This window comes from Dermacentor variabilis, chromosome 10, assembly GCF_050947875.1.
Source record: "Dermacentor variabilis isolate Ectoservices chromosome 10, ASM5094787v1, whole genome shotgun sequence".
Taxonomy (NCBI): Eukaryota; Metazoa; Arthropoda; class Arachnida; order Ixodida; family Ixodidae; genus Dermacentor; species Dermacentor variabilis.
In genome coordinates this window covers 55,141,097-55,151,737 of record NC_134577.1, presented here as the reverse complement: position 1 = coordinate 55,151,737, position 10,641 = coordinate 55,141,097, and the positions used below count along the sequence as shown (strand labels likewise).

Genomic DNA, 10,641 nt, shown 5'->3' with positions numbered 1-10,641 from the left:
CCGTACTTTAACGGTTATAGTACAGATTCAGAATACAGAGTCTTCCGTTTTCTATATACAGAAGCAGTCGTATCTTGTATTACGGTCTCTTTTTTACAGTTGTCCGTTCTACGGAAATGACCGTTCTTAATTTACGGAAGAGTGTTCGGTCACAAATTACCAGCAAATTTTCTGTAAAGCAAGGCAAATTTTTTTTACAGTGTAGTTGCGGCTCATAGAAAGTATCCGAAATATCTCCCAGTACGAGTCATTAACTGAATTTAACTACGCCAGGAAGGCGGAGATGTTTTTCGCTAGCTGCGTCACAAGCCTCTGTTCCATGCGGCAAAAGCCTAAATTGCTTGAAATGCGTCGCAGACTCAAACAAAATTTCTCACCTTGCCGTAGTCGACTGGTGTAGTGGCGCCGAGTCGAAGTGCTCAAGAAACGCAAGAATACGCCGGGAGCCCCAAAAAAAGGCTACGTCCGGAGGAAACGGTCGCCGAGCAGGCGAGCTTCACATGCGCAGCCTGCCTCGCTCGCTTCGGCGGCCTGTGTGGTGCATGACCAGGGTTGCCAGATGGTTCTAAGTAAACGTAGCCAAATGATCTCAAAATGTAGCACAAAAATCGCCAGGCCCAAATATTTAGTGAGCCCAAAGTAGCCGAAAACAGCGAAAATGTTTGCTATGTCTGCAGGTGTCTTAGAAGGTGTCGATGATGTCCAAACATGTTTTTTGCCACAATTGAACACTCACAAAAGGAAGACACATGAAGACAACACGGGCGGCTCTTTATCTGTCTTCCTTTTGTGAGTGTTCAATTGCGGCAAAAAACATGTCTTTTAGCAAGCACCAAGTAGGCCAACAAGCAGTTCTGTTGTCCAAACATCACCGCGTATTTCCGTCTCGAAAATTACTTCCGCCGCATGCAACCAGCACAACAATGGCCTCAATATCTGCGTAAAACATTCTGATGACGGGTGCCACTCAGACGTGTGTTTGGACAACACTTATTGTTACAATGAGCCGAAGGATTTCTTTTCCGATTTGCTTTTGAGGTTGTTCATATATCTACTGAGCCAAGTTCTTAGCTAACTTCAGTTCCCACTTTGCTTTACACGAGACATTTTTCTATAAGATTCGGACAGAATATTGCCTGCTCCAAGATCAAGGATGAGCTTCGGCTGGTCACGATCGAGTTCCCAAGAGGCGGCCCGAGTTCAAGGCATTTTGGAATAGGGATGCGCTTCCTATGCTTGATTCATAAAACAAACATGTTATTTATGTGCCACTCTCTCTTTCTCTCTCCATATTGTGTTTTACTCGAAAGTAGCTCGACGCTGAGTTAGCAAATGCTGCTGCTTGGAGGTCCACTGGACTATGAGAAAACTTGAAACCTTCTCGCATTTTCCTCGTGCGAAGAAGCGAATGTTTTGAGTGCAATTCGCTTTTGAGTTGAAACAGAACGACTTGCTGGCCCATAACAGCAGAGGTGAATTAAAATTTAAAGTTTTAATTTCCACCTGGATTACAGCACTGGCAATAATCAAGGTGGTATTAGTATCGAAAAGAGTTCAATGGCGGAGTGTTTAAAGTGGCATTCGCTGGTAAAATTCGCGTAATGTGAATACGTGTACGTAAGTGTCTGTGAATGTAGGTGTGAACGCGTGTGTTGCAAAATGTCTGATGGGGTTGGGTACCGTACTCTCAGTGCAAGTTCAGAAAAAATGTAATTTCACTTGCGAACACGCGAAATCGATTTTTATGGGTCGTGCACGGCTGTGATGAAGTACACCCCCCCCCTCCCCCAAAGTAAACCCCTTTCTCTGACAAATTGAAACCCTGCACATCAAAATAGGAAGTCAGCAGAACACAATATCTGCGTCTATAAACTGTCAAGAACTCTTTCCCAACCAGCACAACAATTTGTGCAAAAATAAAATATGGACGCAACAGTATCACATGCACTTATGTGTACAACACGCATTTCATTTTGCTCATCACAGCTGAGCCAAAAGAGAAGAGAGCTTAGCGCTGGAATGACACATAAACATGGGAGCCATTACTTAACACCACCCTCCCAGTGCCGACATTGCCTGAGAACACAGCCTTCGAGATCGCCTACATTTTGTCGTAGAATCAAGGGTATTTGGGTTTTCATAAACCGGCAATCCCGAATTTTGTCAGTGTTGACGTGGTCTTCGGGACTCAGAAGTCCTTAAGACAAAAATAGCCCAAATATAGTCATATAGCCAACTTAGAATTTTCGATGCCAACCAGCCTAAAAAGTTTCTCAATTTGGCTGTTAATAGCGCAATATGGCAATTCTGCATGATGCATGAATAAGGTGCGTCTGGCGTGCCGCCATATTGTTGCTAAGTGACGCAAGAAAAATAAGTCGCGAAGTATAAGTTCATTTCCACGCAAAACGTTTTAGTTTTAGCGGGAAAGAAAACAAAAAAGACAAATGAGAAGTCAAATTTCATTTCACATTTTTTCGATGCTCGCGTCAGCTAACGGACGTGATTGACATTAGGCGTGTCGTGTTTCCTGTTGCCAGTTTTTGCCCAGCGTTCCCTCTTGCTGAATTTTTTTCTCTATAGTGCAAGCCTGTAATATCTTAAACCTTAAACAGCTACTCGGCTGTGTAGAGCTTTTTGAAGCAGAGAGGTCGGTTTTTACTAGGGTATGTGTCATATTTCACTGAATCTAATGAATAAAGAGAGCTATGTACTTACTACAGAACAGCACTAAAATTTCGGAACACGAAATTAAGATTATGGTTAATGTCCTAGCCACTTGGCCGAGAATTTTGATGAGAAGCGAGTTCGTCGCGCGTGCAAATATCTAGTGCGCGTTTTCATAGAAGGAATATTGCGTTCGAATCGAGACCTTTCCAGTCGCGGGTACCACTGACGTCGAAAACTTGCACACGACGCCGTCACTGCGATCAAAGTTTACTGCAGCGGCAGCAGACAGCCCAGGGAGTCCCCGACTCGTAGACCACATTTGGCGAGTCCACTTCGCGCCCGAAGGGTAGGCCGCGGTGAAGTATCCGCGTACGTGGTGCACTACTGTTTCCATTAGTCACTGTGTACTCCAATAAGTTTGCGTGCCTATACGACACGCGCTGATTTTCTGGTAAGTGCCCTTTCGCACTGTCGCAATGCTTGGAAAATGACTTTTAGGCTGTCTCCGAAGGCCGCACTGAAGGCGAGCCCGTTGACCTGATACTTGGATAACCACCCCTTCTAACGGAAAATGAACGTGGTGGGTATACGGTACTGAAGGATTTCCTGGGCACCACATTGCTCAATAATGCCGTTTGGTGAACGCTGACGGTGCGTGTACGCATTTATTATCTCATCTCGAATGGAAATGCGTAGGCAGCTGCACCGTTGCACGGCTAATTGTGCCGCTTTGACGCGGCATTGCAAATTAATTAGTATGCTTGTTCGCGTCAGCTTCCCAAGACTGCTCATGCGTACGTATAGCGCAATGCATCAGTGGAGCAGTATAAAGCTGTTCATTCGTGCTCGTGGTTCACGCCTTCTGCTTACCATAACCGCTGTCTGCAGGTGCGTGCTGAGCCTTTGCATCTTCTACCACCACCTTTCCGCTGGCAGTGCCACGAATAGTCTTGACTGAAGGACCGCAGAAAGTTGGGTGAGTGCTGCAGCTTCTTAACCTTTAGAATAAATGTAATTTTGGGGATTATCAAGCGGCCTAATTTTTTAGAAAACCACAAGCGACATTCTTTTTATCCAACGCGGAGTCTGACTGGTTAAGCATGTGTGCTTCTGCGCACAAGGTTGCGGGTTTGCTTGCGGCTAGCGGTGGCCGCACTTGTGTAGACGCAAAATACTAAAATTCCGATTTACTTAGATTCAGGTTGACGTTAGAGAAGCCGAGCTGGCGAGAAGTATTGCAGTCATGCAGTACTGCACGTATCTCTCCGCAGGATTATTTTGGGACCAGCGCTGCTCTTTTAGCGTATTAGTTGCATGAGTTCGCATTTTTGTGCTCTGTCTACCCACACATATACCTATTTAACGACCGGCGACGTGTTTTAGCGATTATTCAAAAGGTACACCAAGGCTACCAAAGTTTCATCTACGGATTCCCGCATATTTACCTATATCGCGCGGTCGTTAACCACACGCTGTGTCAGCGCCTTACAACGGCGGTAATCTGCGAAAACTACAGTAGTAAACTCAAACAAAATTACACGCTTTGTGTAGTATTTTGCCACAAAACAATAATCGTCGTCTGTCTTGTCCGCATTTCCTTTCTTTAACCGTGCGAGCCCGGTACTTTCAAGTCACGAACGTGATGCGCGTTGTCAGCATGACACAGCATTCTCGACAGGAAAGTATTGAGCGCCGCGTTTTCAAGAGAGGAAACGCATCCAAGGCAGACGGCCACTATTGTTGTGGGACCCAAAGGGTGTAAACCTTTACTAAAGCGTAAAGTGTGGCAAATATACACCCCAAAGGGTGTACATGTGTTTAAGAATGTACGCGCACACTTAGACAAAGATACACTCTTTGGCTTGTATATATGCCACACGAAAATAGTCGTCATCTGCCTTGCTTGCATTTCCTTTCTTGAAAACGCCGCGCCCGCTACTTTCCTGTTGGGGATGCCATGTCATGATGATAACGCGCATGCCGTTCGTTACTGGGAAGTACCGGGATCGCAGCGTTAAAGAAAGGAAGTGCGGACAAGAGAGATGACGTTTATTAGTGTGTGGCAAGATACAACCCAAAGGGTAATTTTGTTTTAGAGTGCAAACGCGCAAAGCACTCTCCAACGGGAGCATCGCCTGCGACCATGTTGCCTTCAGAAGGAAGCACTGAAGATCGCTTCGAGCGCCAGCACGAATACTGACGGTCTCGAAAATTATCCCTGTTCTTAGGCGCAGACATAATGAGCGGTCTACGCTCGCGCGAGGAAGGTAAATATGCGGGAGGCAAGACGTCGTTTTATGCATTGTGTCACGAAAGTAACTGTTACGCCAATGCATTTCTCCGCAAAGTTCGGCGAATTAATATCTTGACGCTGGTGTCATCTTAGAGCTCGTTCCAAGTCGATGCACCTTGCGAACCCCCGCGGCTAGAATTTGTAAATTGCAATATCGGCCATTCCGTAACTAAGAACTGAATTAGTGAATTTATGTTAGTCGATTATTCCTTTCAATCTTTCTGTGCAATTAATATCCGCCTCTTTGAGTAGGCCAGCTCGTGAACTAGAATTGTGCTGTCAGCGACAGGCAACCCTTAAATATTTTTGAATGTGTTCGCTGAAACACCCTAGGATTTTTCTTGCTCGAGTGTTGTTGGAGTAGAAAAAGTTGGCCGTTGTAGACGGATACAGAAAGAAGGAACTGGACGCACATTGAGTCAGTTGTATGCACTGTCTCCTATATACTGTGCCTCAATAGGTGCAACAAGCTATTCTTTTCAGTTTTTTTACACTTGATTGTTTGGAGATATTGACGTATAAACTACCCCGCATACGCCATTTTTCTGACATACTGCTAAAATAAATAAATAAATAATCATATTAAAATACCTGGAAACCAGAAGATTTCGCCTTACTCATCGATCAGATTTCTGAGGAATTTCTCATGTGAGACGCAATTATACCAATTTACTGATTTACATACTAACCTGAAGAAAAGATCCACGCACTGATTGGGCTTTTCTCGACTTCAAAACTCTGACGTCGGACCTTGCATAATCGTCGTGATATAGCCCTACTATCACTTCATAAGTACGTCCGTGACACAGCGCCATCAGCTCTGAATCTTGATCCTCCTCATCCCAGGCCACAACGGTTGTCCAGTCGGTTCAGTTTTATGCGAATCTATGGTCAAAATAATTCATTTAACTGATCCGCTCTTCCCGGAGCCATTCCCCTTTGGAACGACCTTCCTGACACCATAGCTTCTGGGAGTGACCAAGAAAATTTTCGACTACGTCTAACACATTTCATTAAAACTCTATGTGACCTACCGTATTACACAGTTCTTGTGATTGCATTTCCCGTTATTAATTTGCAAATACGCGTTGCACACCGTTTTGTAATAGCATAATTATGTCCTGCTCGCCCTATAATTATCTTTTAATTTTGTTCTGTGATATTTTGTTGTTGAATGAGCTGTCGCGTTCAAAAGCATTGAGTTTATAGTTCCTTGTAATTACTGTAATACTACATTACTTTACATTAGGGCATTTCTTCCCGTATTTTCTTTTGTGTATGTATTCACATAGGTATCCTAATAATTGAATCTGTTGTAATCTTTGAGCGTACTTTTTTCCATCCTTACACAATGCCTGTAGGCGCTGTAGGTACCTTTAAATAAAATGAAAAAATTATCAGACAATGGAAAGTTTACTTGACGTCTTTTCTTGACGCTGATGAAATTATGTAATCATCCTGCAGTTTTCAACGCTTCTCTTCAACCGATATGTGCTAAGCGATGGGCCCCTGCTCCACTGGTGCCTGCGCGGCGGGATACAATAGTGCGCCACATATGCGTCTCGCTTTTCCGTAGGGCAGAGTAGAGGCTGTGTTTTCCGGGTCGCGTGACCGTCGGTGCGAATCGCAGCTCGAACACAGGCGGGCTTCCATCGCCTGGCTTGCATCGGGACGCGAAATGCTGGAGTAACGTGAGTCATGTCGTCGGAAGTTAGGCCCAGTGGCTTGCAGCACCCGGGCGGCCTTTTCCTCCCGTGAAACGCCGTTGGCTTGCAAAAGTTGTCAAACGCCATTCAGTCTGTTGTTTTTGTTGTCGCGTGTGAGTCGGTGTGTTTTTTGCTTTCACAACGTTGTATAATGCACAGAGGGTGCGGTGTCAGTGAAGCAACTTTTCACTGCTCTGAATCCATGAAACGAATCTGGTTCTGGTTCGAAGCCCGCAGTCGTCCTTTTCCACTCGTCCGGCTGCCGAAACATCTAGTGAAGGCAGATCCGCGTTCGAGACGCAGTGTCAGTGGGGTAAAGTATTACGTGACGGCAAAAGTGTAATAGCGCTTCATAATGTCGCTTCCGTGGGCAGGCGGACAAGAACGTCGGGGCTTTCAACAGAATTCGAAAAACGGCGGTAACAGCAACGCTGTGCAATCAATAATCTCTTTTGTTTTGTATCGTTGAGAAAAGAACGCAGAAGGGCATTTTGCAATGTTGCAATCATCTCAGAACATCATAATATCTTGTTGAGCTGTTGCATTTATATAGAAGCAAGTTGTCGGCTATTGTTAAGTTAGGGTCTTTTAGAAAGAAGAGACTATGTGCGTGACTGCAAGTATTTGTGGTGAAATCAAGGATGGGTCTTCGTAGTGGAGACACTGTCACTCACGCTGAGACTGCGGCCTTCCTTTGAAAATAATTCTGACAATACCGTACAAAACAATTTAGTTTATTAGTGCTGGTAGGATTCGAATATCTGATATATGGGTGACTTGCTACCGGTGCTTGCGGTGCATGGTTGAGCCGTGTAGGTAAGCCGAAAAGAAGTTTTGTCAGCCCGGCCAGTATACCACACATACCACATGCAGTTTGCGTATATCCTTGCCCTGCGTCTTTTGCGCGGCCATGTAGTTATTCCCATCATATCTCCGTCGTGAATTTTCACTGTTCTGACTGCGAGTTATAACGACCAGCTGATTTAAGCGCGCCACAGGTAGAGGCCTTTCACCGAGAGATCTTCAACTGCTCTTTTCGTTCCTCCCCCCCCCCCCCTTCGCATATTCTACTCGTGCCAGTTTTCTGGGGGTGTTATCCGAAAGTTCCCGGACTGGTGCTATTATGTGGAAAGTAAAAGTACGCGCTTGTGCCCTTAGATGCAGCCGCGGGCATACCACACGAGTGAATGTATATATCAAGTGGCGAGGTGATAGGAAGTTCGTTCGCCGGCAGTACGTGCTAAAGTGACAAAGTGTGAGAATCCATAAGCGTTTTGCAAAAAAAAAAAAGATAGCGAGAAACATAAGCAGCGGGCTCGCGCGACATCTCGGTGAAGTTTGGTAAGTGCTCCACGGAAACTGTGGAAATGCTTCGCCAGTCGTACGGCGATGCTGCTATGGCAGGCACTCAGTGTTTTAAGTGGCCTTCTCGGTTCAGGGATGGTCGAACTTCAGTGAAATACGGCGAGAGTTCGGGACGTCCACGAAGCAGCACAACACCGGAGAACGTTGCCAAAATTGCATAACTGATTCGAGAGCATTCTCGCTCCGAATGATAGATGAACTGTGTCACATGGTAGGAATTTGGTTACGCGCAGTGGCAAGCAATTCTCCGTGAAGACCCAAAATGCACCGCGTGGCCGCGATGTTTGTTCCCCGGGTCTTGACTGCCGACCAGAAGCAAAGGTGTGTTCTTGTGTGTGTGTGGAGCTTTGCGCCATTGCACGTGCAGAAGGAACCTTGATCAACAGATTTGCCACGAAACGAAGCAGCAATCTCCTCAATGGAAGCATCCGAGTTCGCCGAGAAAAAAAGCACCTAGGAAAGTGAGGAGGAGAAGGAGGAAGAGGAAATAAAGAGAGAATGCACGGATGTTAATAAGAAATACGACTGGTTGGCTACCCTACTCTGGGGGTTGGGAGAGAGGAAATAGGAAGAAGAGATTGAGGGAGGGGAGGAAAGCAGCGGTGAGCTCGAGCACGCAGGGCCTGAGTGAGTCAAAGGCTTTCACATAAGCCAGTGGCCCTCAAGAAAGACAAAAATGACTTCACAGCTTTGTGGGCCGACGAGCGATAAGGACAGTCTTCAAGCAGCAGTTGCACAGGCAACGGCCGATCGTCAAGTCGTCGCCATGAGATGGATCAAGACAAGTGAAGAGTGCTATCAAAACCGTGCTCGTCGTTTCCTTTAATTAATGAGGGGTACCGCACAGGGAATTTGTTCCGGAAGGCCAGAGTGTTAATTCGTGTTTCTGCTGTGACGTTCTGGGACGCCTTCGAACGGATGTCCGCGGGAAACGAGCTTGACTTTGGCGCAACAGAAATTGGCTGTTGCATCAAGACAATGCACCTAGTCACACCTTCCTTGATACGCCCAGATTTCTTGGCAAAGAGCCCCATGGTACTCGTACGCCAACCTCCGTTACTCATCCGATCTGCCTCCTGCAATTTTGCCTCGTTTCCGAAAATGAGGTTAAAGCTCAAAGGACGACGCTTTGACGCCGTGGACATCATTCAACAAGAAGCGCAAAAGGTCCTCGACAATCTCACGGAAAACGACTTCAAGAAAGTCTTGTGAGACCGACAAACGCACCGGGAAAGATGCATTCAGTAACACGGCGATTTCATCGAACCGAAGGACACTTAACTTAAGCCAATGTAAGGTAGTCAACGGTTCTGTACACCCAGTCCAGGAAGTTTCGGATGCCACAGTGTAGTCTTTCCTAATTTCTCAAGATAATCATCAGATGCTCTTGACTGTTGTGTTCTTGTCCACTCACACATTGTTTTACTTATGTGCATGAATGGCCCTGCCCAGCTCAGCTTCAATTATTGTTCCGCGTTTGGTATCTAACCAATACATTTCTCTGCGCTTGGGGATGGAGCCGTCTACTAAATACAGTCAAGACTTTGGCAATATTTGCAGCGTGCGAGCAGACGGTGGCAAAGGACCAGATGACGCTTTAATTACGTACCATACCTTGGACTCACGAAGGTTGGAGGTTAATTCGTTATCAGTAGAGCAACAGAGAGAGAAAAATAGAGAACACATTTTTTGAAATGTAAATGGCAGTGCGCATCCACCTAAGAGTGAGTTTTGAGGTGAAGTTTTCAGCCATGCCTAAATAAGCTTCCATCCGCACGTGTTCTCAATCCTACATGTTTTAAGCTATAGCCCCGCCAAGATTTTATACTTCGTTGTAAAGTAATGCAGTCCAGAAATTACGGAAACCGATCAAGCTTTCACGGGAAAGCCAATTGAATTCTAAAAGAACAATCCAATGCCGAAGCGAAGCGGAGATTTAACTTACGTTTGCAATACCTTGGGCTAGATAGCTATCCTCGCGTTGTGGTGCTCCTCTCTAGAGTGCGATATAACTACATCGCTTTGAATGTAATGAAAGTCTGGCAGGAAAAAATTAAAGAAAAATAAAAAAGCTTCAGTAATCATCTCTTGAAGGATCCTCATAATCCTCGATTGATTGGCATGCGTCGCGCACGACTCTCGGGCGGCCGCTTCAAATCTTCTCCATTTGCCCTGGAGTCAATCCGATCCCGTAGCAAGCAAACCCTAACCGTCTACTTCGCCCCCCCCCCCTGGGAATGTATTGTAATTTTCCCATAGTAACCTGAGACGCCGTTATAATTGGCTGCAATATATTTCGGCTGGTGCCACCCACTGCAAAGACGTTTCGAAACACTTTCTCATTTCACGTGATTACAAATTCACTTCTTTTTTCTTGGTTCATCCACGCGATTTCATTTAGTTTTCTGCAATATAGTGCCTGCTTATGTCGAAACAGAAAAGAAGACAAAATAGGCGGTAGGCTATTCAGCATTCGTAACAGGGTCTTGGCAACAGAGAGAGAGAGAGAGAGAGAGAGAAGCCCTTAAAGAAAGGCAGGGAGGTTAACCAGGTTGAGCCCGCTAGGCTACCCTGCACTAGGGAAGGGGAAAAGGGGATTGAAAGAGA

The 10,641-nt window shown here is 45.7% G+C and overlaps 1 protein-coding gene across 1 annotated transcript in view; it reads left to right on the top strand.

Annotated features, from left to right (window-relative positions):
• LOC142559251 (uncharacterized) overlaps positions 1-10,641 on the top strand; it is a 199,332-nt gene that overhangs the window by 23,643 nt on the left and 165,048 nt on the right. Inside the window, exon 2 of the mRNA XM_075670878.1 lies at positions 3,559-3,646. The gene's annotated coding sequence lies outside the window, so the exon portion shown is untranslated. The remainder of the gene's footprint in view (positions 1-3,558; positions 3,647-10,641) is intronic.